Raw genomic sequence first — 12,343 nt, forward strand, 5'->3', positions numbered from 1 at the left:
TAAATGTCAGTTACACTGATTCACTTCTATGTGTAGTTCTGATAGTAACATGCTAAATGATTCAATTCCTTTGTTTCAGTTTGCTTTTAATTATTAGGAATTCTTTGCTTTTTTAAAGAATCCTGATCATGTATATATTATCCAAATAAAAGCTGTGTAATAAGATACACTCACAGATGTCTTGTTTCTATGGCTATGCCTTTTCCTTTTTTCTTACCTTTACCTATAGTCAATTATTTTTATTGGTTTTTATTTTATTCAACATTTTTTCCTTTTGAGGATATAAGCAAATAAGTAAGTATATATGTATGTCCACTTTCTTACCCAAAATCAGCTTGCTATAAACTGTTCTATATTTTGCATTTTCCCTTCAATTTATCCTGGAGATCACTCTACACAGATATATCAGTTAACAGATATAAATCTTTATACACACAAGCATCTCTATCTGTCTATATAAACACACATATACTCATATACAGTTTCAAAGTTCCTTGCATGTGTTATATTATTTCATCTTTCCAACCAACAGTGTGTGACTGCTTCTTCATGGCCTCACTGATGGAATTAAAATTTTGTTTTTCTTTTGTCAATCTGATATATGAAAACTGGTAGCCTGGTATAATTTTAATTTACATTTCATTTTATACCATAAGGGCGAGTATTTGCATTTATTTTTCTGTCAATTATCTTTTCATATCTATTACACATTTTCTATTGAGCTTTTAGACTTTTCCTGTTTTCAAACAGGAAATGCTAAAACTTTTAACTTTAGCTGGGACACGAAGTGTCTGTGAGCAACAAATCTCATCTACCTCCAAAGACAGTTGTGGTCACTGGGATTATATCATTATTTACCAAGTTAAAAGACTGATTCAGTGTAAAGTAAACAATTCCATTTTTATAATTATTTGTTTATTGTTTCAGTGGACACAAATTATAAAACTCCTGACTCCTGACCTCCAACCAATTGAATCCATTAACACAGTTGTGTTCTGAGGACATACTAAAGAGATAGGAGGTAAAACAAAAATGATTGAAACAAAAGGAAAGCTCTTTCATCAGTTGCAGAAAAAAGCTAGAGTTGTAGAATTGGCCCACTTTACTTCCAAAATGAGAAGGGTAAAAATTAAAATATGTATCCAATACAATGAATTTCAGATTATTTTGTTTTTTATTTTCTTACTTTGTCGTTGTGAACTGGTTTAAGCTAATTTTATTATGGAAATTTATTCTTATGTAATTTATTCTTTTTTTTATATTTTGAAAACCAGGAATAGATCACAGTAAGTAAAAATGAGTTGTACTCCACAACTTGCTCCTAGGTTTATAATATGTTTATAATAGCATGTAATATAATAATAACTTAATAGTGTATAAAGGAAATCCCAAAATAGCCAGGTAATCATATAAGTTCAATGCCCTTGCCTTCTTTGAAGCCTTGAAAAAATTATTTATGTGAAGAATATAACAAAATGTGATGCTATTCTAGTAGCATAATTTAGCTAAACTTCTGTCAAGTTACATGACCAAGATCCCTATAGCCCAACAGCACAAAGCATGGTGAAGGACAGGCCCACTTTGCCACTTGTAAAGATCTGACAAGGATCTATGGACTTTTATGCCTTGTCTGCATAAAAATGGAGACGATTCTACTGTGTGTCTGTGAATACATTTATAAAGAATATACTAATTTCACCAATTCTAATTATGGTACATTTTATTTTTTATTAGTACATGTTTCCATTTCCTTCACTTTTCATTCCTTTTTCCCATCACCTTTCCTTCTCCTTTTTCCCCCTCAATGTCATTCCCACATTACTTTGAAAATTATCTCTGTACTTCCTATTTACTTATCACATATATTCAATTTTCTCATATAAAAGAAATCATACTGTATTTAAGCTACTGCTTCTGGTTTATTTCACTTAACATTATGGTCTCAAGGCGCCTATATTTACTTATGAAAACTTCATGTTTATCTTTCATTATGGAAGAATAGTCCTCCATGGTATACACCACATTTTCTGTAACCATTCACCTGTTGATAGATATTAGCTATTATAAATTGTTCTGGAACAAACATGAATATGTATGTGTCTTTGCACTATCATGACATTAAAATTAACTCTTTAAAAAAGTACATAGAAGGGAAAGAGCTGGGTCAAATGGGATTTCTATTTTTAGTTTTTTGAGGAATTTCCACACTGATTTCCATAGTCATTATTTTAGTTCAAATTCCCACCCACAATGTAAAAGAATTCCTTTTTCCCCAAAGCATCCCTGGCATTTATTATTATTTGATTTCTTGATGGTAGCCATTCTGTCTGCATTAGGATGGAATCTCAGTGTTGTTTTAATTTGCATTTCTCTAATGGCCAGCCATGTTGTACACTTTTCCAGGTATTTATTGGACATTCGTACTTCTGAGAAGTATCTTGCAGAAGATTGAGTCTCACCATGTACTAAACTAAAATAAAAAATGAATCAAAGATCTAAATGTTAAAACAGAAACACTTAATCTGTTAGAACATAAAATATATAAAATGACATAGGTAAGGATTCTCTGAACAGAACCCTGTGGAACAAAAAATAATGCTGAGAATCACCAAATGGGATCATATCAGATTAAAAATTTTCTGCACAGGAAAGGAAACAACAGACAGTAAAGAGACAATCTACAGAATGGAAAAAAAAGCTTTACCTGCTATATCTCAAAGAGAGGACTAATATTCAGAATACATCAAGAACTCAAAAACTTAGAGTCCCCCAAATAAAAGGCCCAATCAAAAAATGGGCAACCAAAATATGTAGTACTTTTTACTCAAGTTAATAAACCATCAGTTTTATCTCTCCCATCTCTCCTTTAGGTTCATCAACAACAACAAATTGTAAAGGGTCGTGTCTTGATGAAAACTAATGACAGCCAGAGTATTTATAATAGTTACCTCTGGGCAGTGGTCTTCTTTTGGAAAAAAATACTTGGTGACCATTCATAGTATAAGATATCCTGATTAGACAAACGTTTGCATTAGAGTATGGTTTAAATGGTACTTAACAGTATTTATGGTGGAATACTTTAAAGTTTGTGGTAGATATCAAAATTATTTCATAAGGAGTGTAAGGTCATGTTTTTTCATTGTTCCTTTATATTCTACTTTTAAAATTCGTAAAAATTCATCACATTCAATCTTGATAATAAATCTTCAAATTTCTAGGTAATGTATTTATCTTGAGAATGAGGACATGCAGGTAACTTCAAACTTTACTTTCACAGGACTCTACTATAATTCCTTTCCCATGTTATTCCCAGTGCCGATGAGTATCTACTAACAGGCACAAAAATAAGTCTTCAAACACTACTTGTGAGAAACACTTTTTTTTAGTGTATACACAAAACTTCAACGTGCTTTAGTTGTCTCAAAATCAGGCCACTATCTGATTCCTTTAACTGTGGGCATAAGAGAATATAGGTGCCATAGCTACAGTAAGTATGTTTATATGTGCTGAGATCAGGAGCGATGGAGGCATGAAGAGGGCAAAAGAGGCCTTATGGAATCCTATTCTTGGCTTTCCCTGAGAATATTTCATTGCTGCTATTAGTTTTCTTGCTTAACTGCCCTTCAAGTTGTGCCTGAGGATTTTTAAACTGCAGAGTGGTTGTTAAAGGACAAACCCTAAAGTGTTCCATGGGAATAACTAGTTGAAGTTGACTGAGATTATAAAGTAATTTGTGAAGCTATTTGCTTCTGCATAGAGCTTTTAAGTGTTAGACTATCATGCCACTACAAAAGAATTATTTTAAATGATGTAATATGCTGTATTGCACTGTATAGGCTATAAGCAATTATGGAAGGATATACTTTCTTCACTTGTATTAATAAGGCTGGGAAGAATATAAAGAAATAAAATCTGGGAGTATATAACAACTCCCAAGGCAAATTGAAAGAAATTATGAAAGAATTCATTGCATTATTGAAACAAAGCAAAATGAAATGCACTGTGACAACATGATATGAGTCAGAGGATAATATCACATCTTAATAACCACTGCAGAACAGTAGAGAGACTTCTGTATTGATTTACTGTGTAGAAAATGTGACATGACAGAAGGCCCTTCAGCAGCCACGTCTTTACACACTAGTGCAGTTGGCTATGCTTTCCTTTCAAGCATATGACTGAGAAGTCATCCAGATCACAACAGACAGAAGCTGAAAAAGTTTGGCCAATGAGTCTTCTTACTCAGCTCTGTTCCACGAGTTAGTGCTCTGATCCTCTACTACTCAGAAATAAAATCTCAACACCAATTTTTCATTCGGCCATATAAACCTACAGCTAATTACCATGGTGCCAAAACAAGGCTGCAGAAAGTATAATCTATTAGCAATAACTTGTCTAACAATATAATTGCATTGGGAATAATGAAATGTTCATTTTAGTACCAAAATTAATAATGTTGTATCAATGGCATTAATAATTAAGGATTCTTTTTATAACATCACATCATTAATAACAACTGCATTATGAACAATTCTATTAACATAAATAATAATACAAATAATATCACATTGTCTTTCTCCAGTTATAACTTTGCAACTGTAATGAAATGCTGTAAACATAATGGACCAGACCCCACTGTGTCCAATGTAAGGAGTTCTGGAAATATATGATTCTTTTAGATAAATAAGTTTCTTTTTGTTTTCTTAGATAGTAACTTCTGGGTAAAAAAAAAACATTAATTATTCAGAAGGAACATGAAAATTTTGTTTAACATTTTTCAATTGTATGTTTATGAGAAAATATTCAGGTTGGAACAGTGCCTAGGAGTTTTCATTGTGCTGATTCTTAAGTTGTCTATTAGAATACTTTTTTAACTTGGGGTAGGTGTGACTTTTTTTTCTTCATAAATTAAGCTTATGTCACATATAACATTTTAATACCTTAACATTACAAAGCATTTTATAGTCCATCTCCCTATCTTCCTGAGGAACTAAATCTAAGTCATTCATTATAGATAATTTTCTATTTGTATGAGATTTCTCTATCTCAGAACCATATTCTAACACATAAAAGTACCTCTGGATCAGGTATAATCACGTAGCTGGTATAGGTCAAGTCTGGCTCATAGCTTGCTTTTTAAAAAATAAGCTTCATTGGAACATAGCCATATCATTTTGTTTATGCATAGTTTATGGCTGCCTTCCTCCTACAACAACGGAGATGAGTAACAGCAACAGAGATTATATGGTCTGCAAATTTACATATTTACTACCTAGCCCTTTCCAGAAAAACTATATTGACTTCTAGTCAATAGGCAGAAAATATTTCAAACATTTCCAAAACCTAAATAAAGAAGAGAAAAAGGGAATTAATAAAATATCCATAAGCATACTCATGTTTATATTGTTGTGTTCTTGTATGAGTACAAATATGTTTATACAGATATGTAATACTATTTTAGTCAGGGTCTTTCTCTGCAGTTTAGGCTGGTCATGACTTCACTACATAGCCCAGGCTGGCCTCGAACTCGTGGAAATTCTCTCTCTCAGTCTCTTGAGTGCTGGGATTGCAGGCCTGTCCCACCATGCCTGGTTAAATCTAGATTATTAATTTCAGGACTGCATACTGAGAAAGGCTCCAATAAATTCTTGTTGGAACAACAGAAAAATAATTAATACTTAATTATTATTTATAAAAGATAGGTCAAAATGATAATTATAATTTTTTCTTCAAAATATTGTTTTCTGTATTTTCTATTATCATTAGCATTAAACCTTGTGCACAAAAAATTTCCTTCAGTGAAGTTCTAACTTTCAACTGTGAAAAATTTCCAAAGTAAACAATTATACATAGAAAAGTTAATAAACTATTTTACTACCCTTATTAAGTTTCAATTTATGGCCAATTTTATTTTACTTGTATTCTGCATTGTATTACAACCTGTTTCCTCTCAATTATTTTGATATAAATCATACATATTAATTTTTAAACATTTCAGGAAGTAGACCCAAAAATATATTTTTATTTAGTATAACTCTAACACCATTACTACATAAAATATTAACAGTAATTCTTTAATATTTAGTATGTACCACTTCTGTCCAAAGTTCGAGTTGCCCTGTAAACAAAGAGACAGTTAACTGTTTAAATCAGCATTCAAATGCTACTTGTTTACAGAGATTTTCATCTAGTTTCGGGTTTTTCAAGGCAAGTTCTTTTTGGTTTTTTGTTTGTTTGTTTGTTTTACAATATTTTAGTGTATACTAATCACCAGGGAATAGAAGGGGGCAATATCAGACAACACGAAAGTCCTGAGATTGAAGAGTGGAAAACTCGGGTGTGGTATGATGTTCTCAGGCATGCAGCTCTCTACCTCAGACAGACAGCGTGTAATCACTCCTGCAAGGTGATAAGACAGGATGCATATTGTTTCCAGTTGTCCTTTTTGCTAAGAGCTTAAAATCACGCCTAATGTAGTGTCAGCTGATTCCAGGGAAACAAGGACGGGTTATCAACAAGCATTCTGTGGTTGCGGGGAGCTCTTCCTCACACATATTCCCTCCCCTCTCCTCAAATGTATGTGGCCCTTGGGCCCTCCTAAAGTCCTACAGGGAACAGGAACTCACAAGTCAAAAAAGCTGCACAACTGAGGCAGATGACTACCTTGGAGACAAATGAGGGCAACAAAGAGACAGAAACAAAAAAATTGACCAAAAATGTAAAAGAAGCGTCTTTACTTAAACAGCCTGCATGCTATTTTCCATGAAATCTGTACCATTTTGCATTTCCACAAAGAGTGCACAAAAGTTCCAATTTCTTCATATCCTTTCCAATGCTTTTCTATTTTGAAAATAATAGACATCTTAATGTGGGATATTTTGTTGTGATTTGACTTGCATTCCTGAATTATTACTGATTTTATGTACTTTTTTCATATACCTGTTGGCCATTTGAATACTTTCTTTGGAGAAATGTTTCTTCAAGTTCTTAGTTTGCTTTTTAATGGAGTAAATCATTTTTTAAATATGGAGTTGTAATTATTCTTTCTGTATTTTGTAAACTGACCACTTATCAGATGCATGGTTTGCAAGTATTTCCTTTCATTTCGTAGATTGTCTTTTTACTCTATTGATTATTGCCTTTGTGGTACACAAAGGTTTTTTTTTTCCATTAAGTTTATTGGTATGTTTTAGGTGTACAATACAGTTAAAGTTACATTCATCATTGGGATCTTATATATTTATATAATGTATCTTGGTTCTTATTTTTTCCTCATAGACAAATTTTAATTTGTATAGTTCGAATTTGTCTACCTTTGCTTTTGTTTCCTGTGCTTTAAGTGTCATATTTATGAAATCATCTTAGAACAATGTCACAAAATAATTTTCCTTATTTTTAAAGGATTCTGGTGAATTCATTGTGAAATTTATAATCCGCTTTATGTGAATTTTCTAAGAATCCAATTAAACTCTTTTAGATATAGATATCATTTTCTCATCCCTGTATGTTAGAGTCTATTCCTTCTTCAGCATGTGTATTCTTGACACCTTGTTCAAAATTAGTTGACTGTACATGTGTGAATTTATTTCTGGTCTCTTTATTCTATTTCATTGGTCAATAGATCTCTCCTATGCCATCTCCATACCCTTTTACTTATTTTAAATTATGAGGAGGGTTGCATCCAGATTTTTCTTATTTTTCAAGATTGTTTTGGTTATTCAGGGTCTCTAGACATTCCAAATGAATTTCAAAATTTTCTCTTTTTCCCAAGAATCCATTGCGATTTTGATGGGGAATATATTGGGTCTGTAGATCAGTCTGTGTTGTATAGATATTTTAACAATGGTAACTTCTTGAATCCATTGATGTGGATTGTTTTTCTGTTTTTTGTCTTCTTTAATTTTTTTTCTTTGGATGTTGTTTGTTTATTGACACAGAGTTTTGCCCATACTTCAGTTTTAACAAAGTTCAGTCAGCGTTGAGCTCACTCTGTAGTTCAGGCTGGCCTCAAACTCGCAGCAGCCTCCCAAGTGCTGGGATTACAGAAATGCAACACTACGTCCAGCTAATTTTTAAAATATAAATGCTTTATAGTTTTCAGTTAACAATTTTTTATGTCCTTCATTATATGTTTCTATGTATCTTATTTTTTATGCTATTGTAAATTGAATGGCTTTCCTAATTTCCTTCTTACAGAGTTTGTTATCAGCAATCCTACTTCTCAATATTTGTCCAAAAAAAATTGAAAGTGGGATTTTGAAGAGATATTTGCATATCTATATTCGTAGCAGCATTACTCATGATGGTCAAGAGATATAAACTCACACAACCATTGGTAGATGAATGAATTAACATTATGGAATATTATTTGGCCATTAAAAAGAAGAGAATCCTCTAAAGCATGACCACGTGGATGAACCCTGAGGATCCCGGGCTAAATAAATAAGAAGGATGAACACTGTAATTCCATTTATATTAAATATTTAAAGTTAGCCAGATTTATAGAAGTAAAAGTAGAATAGTGTTTGCCAAGGGCTGGGATCAGAAGGAATGGGACTTGCTAGCCCAGGGCTCCAGGGCTCCAAGATGAATGCAATCTATAGGTCTATTGTACAACATTGTACTTTGTAGGCAACCTGGCTATACTGTGCAGTTTTAAAACTGTGAAGATAGGTGGCATCATATTAAGTGTTTTTCTTACAATAATTTTTTAAAAGTTACCTCTGAAAAAAAAGCAAAGGAGATATAAAATGATACCTAAGAGGATTAGAGAACATATGACTAAGATGCAGTAAAGTCATGGCATCACAAAAAGCACAAAGTTTTAAAATATGAAAAAGATGTTATTAAAATAATAAAGAACTTGTATCTGATAGACAACAAATTTGTAAGTGGTTAGACCAGATTAAAAAAACTTTCCCAGAAGGCAGTGAAAGAAATAAAATCATACAAATATAAAGGAGAAAAGATGAGAGGATAATCAGGATACATGTAAAAAATTAACAAAAATAGCTTTTCCATCATAAAACTGAATGGATAACCTCAAATGCAATGAACTCAAGGATTTCAAAACAGAAAATTTAAGACATAAAATTCATGTGTGGACTTATAATAATAATATTAATAATGTAAAAATTTAAAAAATTTCAAAATCATCAATACAAATAAAAGGTCATCAGATTTATGAAAGCAACACACAAAAAAATCCAATATAACATTCTTAAAGAGTTAATGGAAAAAAGAAACTTGAACTTGAAATTTTACATACAGCTGAAACTTCAGTAAAAATTTTCTCTGGTTGAAATAAATTTGAATTTAAAGAAAGAGAAAAATGATCCACTTAACGACCCAATCTAATTTTGTTACTATATTACATGTTAATGGATATTTTGAAAAATATTGTAAAGACCTTATGGTTTTGGCATTTACTGCAAAGTCTAACATGAAATCACCAATGTGATAGGTCTCTAAAGAAGGAGAAAAATAAACCAGAAAGGCATTTCCGGAGATATAGAATGTAAAGATAATCAAACACACACACACACACACACACATCCTGAACTAAAGAAAATTAAAAAGAACTCTGCAATAATGAAAAACTGAATGGTCATCAACATTTTTGTGGATGTAGTCTTAAAAGGAGATCAAAGTTTGAGCAAATCATTATTACAACTACTTTTGGGAGAATAAGTAGACTGTAGTATGTTTAAGAAGTTAATTAGAGCCTAGTAAATAGGACTTCAAGTCCCAAGTAAGTAAGCAACTACAGTGTTATGAAAATATGAGTTTTACCAAATTCTTACCTTGACACCATAATTTATAAAGTGAGCTTTCTGTGCAGGTTATGACAGTAAAGTGCTCCCCCTCTTTTCTTGTTATGAAGATACACAGAATCCATCTGCAAACCATAAAAGGGTCCTCATCAGACATTGGATCTTCTGGGCCCTTGATCATGGACTGTGCATTTTAAATTGTAAGAAATAAACATTTTCTGTATTTAAGCCTCTCAGTCTTTAGTGGCACAGACTAAAACGTGTCATAAGAAATAACTATACACAAAATATACTGGCACAAAATAAATAAACACAAATGAAAGTTTACGAATGAGCATGCATTTGAATTTGTTTTCTGGAAGAGATTATCAGTGAGAAATGGGGATTGAAAAAAAACTGAGTGAATGAATGAATGAATGAATGAAACAAGAGAGAACCTAGTATGAACCAACATCAATAGGGAACTACAGGTAAGTGTGAATAATTACACCCTCTTCACTTAAAGACCAAAGAAAAGAAACACTTGGCTTAAATTAAAGAAGTATAAAAAAAAACCCATGCATTTTTTTCTTTAAATATCAAACTAGGTGTTCCTTGAATCTCTGCTTTTCAAATATATTTGTGTTGGGATTTACTTGTTGTACATGAATATCTAATATGGTAATTCTTCTGAATGTCAATTAAGTCGCTTGTGATCATATGAAAGTTTGGTGAGTGAATTCTTGGAAAAACAACAACAAAATACCCAAACTAACATGTTCTCTGCCTCAAGAAAATGAATAGAGTGACTCTTGATATTTTATGATTATGAAGAATGCTTAAAGACACAGCTAGTTTCTATATGAAAGTGAATTTTATTGCTTGAGCTAAAGGGCACTGATATTTTGATTCCATAAAACACATTATATAGGGTTTTTCAAGAATCTGAGAGATTTTGCTTTACTATTGCAAACCATGAAAGCAAACTGCTATAAGCATGTGTGGAGCTTTTTCAGGTAAATGTTCTTAGAATATTGTATTTTTTTACTGGGAGGTGAAGGACTCTAAATTCTAATCTCAGTGGTGCTGCGAAAGTCATTTTTAATTTTGTCCTGGTTTTCTCACCTGCTAAGAAATTCTGACAACGGCATTTCAGACAGAACAAACTCATCTTTCTAGGATGAGTCAGTTTCATAAAGGAAGGCTGCCACAGGAGAGTTTTGCTCTGTAAATCTGTGTAATATGATTCACAGATCAAAACAATGCAAAATGTGAGCTGAGGGGATCATACGCATCTCCTTTACTGAGAAATGTCCTTTTGAAAATGTTGTATGTGAAATCAGCAAAATTGGTCCTTTAGATAGCTATCACTTAGGTAAAGTCAGCTAGAGGCCAAGCATGGCAGAACTGTTGAAGGACATTAATGCATGTATATTTGCCCTCTATAGTTGGAAGGGCAGAGAAGTAAACTAGTCAGGATGTACAGTTTAAACTACTTAAGCTCGAATCCTGACTCTTATTCTGTGGGCACTTTAGTCTGATTTTCTATCTCTGAAATGAGATTAATGGTACCTATCTCAAAAAATTATTGTAAAATATTTTAAAAGATAAAACATATCAAGAAATTAGAGTAGAATTACCTTTCCAATTACCTGATCATGCAGTTTTCTTTCCAAGACAAAAAGATACAGCAGTCTCCAGTCTAGTTTTTCTTTTACATCATAAGTATCTAGAAATAACTTCTGGAATTAATGTCAGAAGCTAATATTTCTGCTTTCTTCACAGTCATTTTCACTTCCAAATAAGTTTTGTTCAGGAGCATTGTCTACAGAATAACAGTTAAAGGAAGGCTGTGATAAATTTTCACCTGACTTCCATGTCTTCTATGCCAGTCAAGCACCTGCCTGTCCTGTTCACGTCTTGAAATCCTGACATCTTAGACCTTGCCTTCTTTATTCCATTCTTTATGCTGCTCTTGCTCCTACAAGCACCTGCCATTTCTTCCTCATTCTTAGTCTTCTCTGTCTTTCGGGTCAGCAGATTTTATTCCTAGAATTGGCTTCTGGTCTTCCACCTGTTTGATTAGAGCATGGTAGTGACCTGTCTCCTTAAGAACTTGATATTTTTCCAAATGTATATAATTGACATACCAGAAGACTTGCTTAGGGAAAGATCTTCCCTGGAAGAAAAGATGTGAAATTCAGGCTATTTTAGTAACTGTTGTAAAAACAACAAGTACAAATAAGGGATAATTATATTTTATGGGCCCTTGGGTTGTAGTCTGTTTCTAAAGGCCTGGTTTGATTGTGCATAATGACTTTGTTTTTATAAGTTTAATAGATCTAATTTATCTACTTGTCTTAATTTTTTAAAGATAAGGAAGCAGTTGGATAAAAGTAAAATGTATAGTCAATACACACTTACAAAATGGTTGCTACGAATTAAATAGCTAAATATAAAGTAATAAAATATAGTATTATTTGAACAAAATATATTAGCATGAATTTACATTCTTGGTGAAGGGAAGGCCATCTAGAGTAAGACACAGTAGAAGTAGAGAATATATGGAGAAATCTAGCTATTTGAGAGAC

The 12,343-nt window shown here is 32.4% G+C and overlaps 1 long non-coding RNA gene across 1 annotated transcript; it reads right to left on the minus strand.

Annotated features, from left to right (window-relative positions):
- Positions 1–6,106: 6,106 nt before the first annotated feature.
- LOC117286025 lies at positions 6,107–11,558 on the minus strand. Its single transcript, XR_004517171.1, has 3 exons — positions 11,405–11,558; positions 9,804–9,898; positions 6,107–6,399 (listed from the first exon to the last, which is right to left on the minus strand). It is a non-coding gene; the product is annotated as an uncharacterized LOC117286025 (long non-coding RNA).
- Between the last annotated feature and the right edge of the window lie 785 nt (positions 11,559–12,343).

Source organism: Fukomys damarensis, unplaced genomic scaffold, assembly GCF_012274545.1.
Source record: "Fukomys damarensis isolate Sample0158 unplaced genomic scaffold, DMR_v1.0_HiC HiC_scaffold_14, whole genome shotgun sequence".
Taxonomy (NCBI): Eukaryota; Metazoa; Chordata; class Mammalia; order Rodentia; family Bathyergidae; genus Fukomys; species Fukomys damarensis.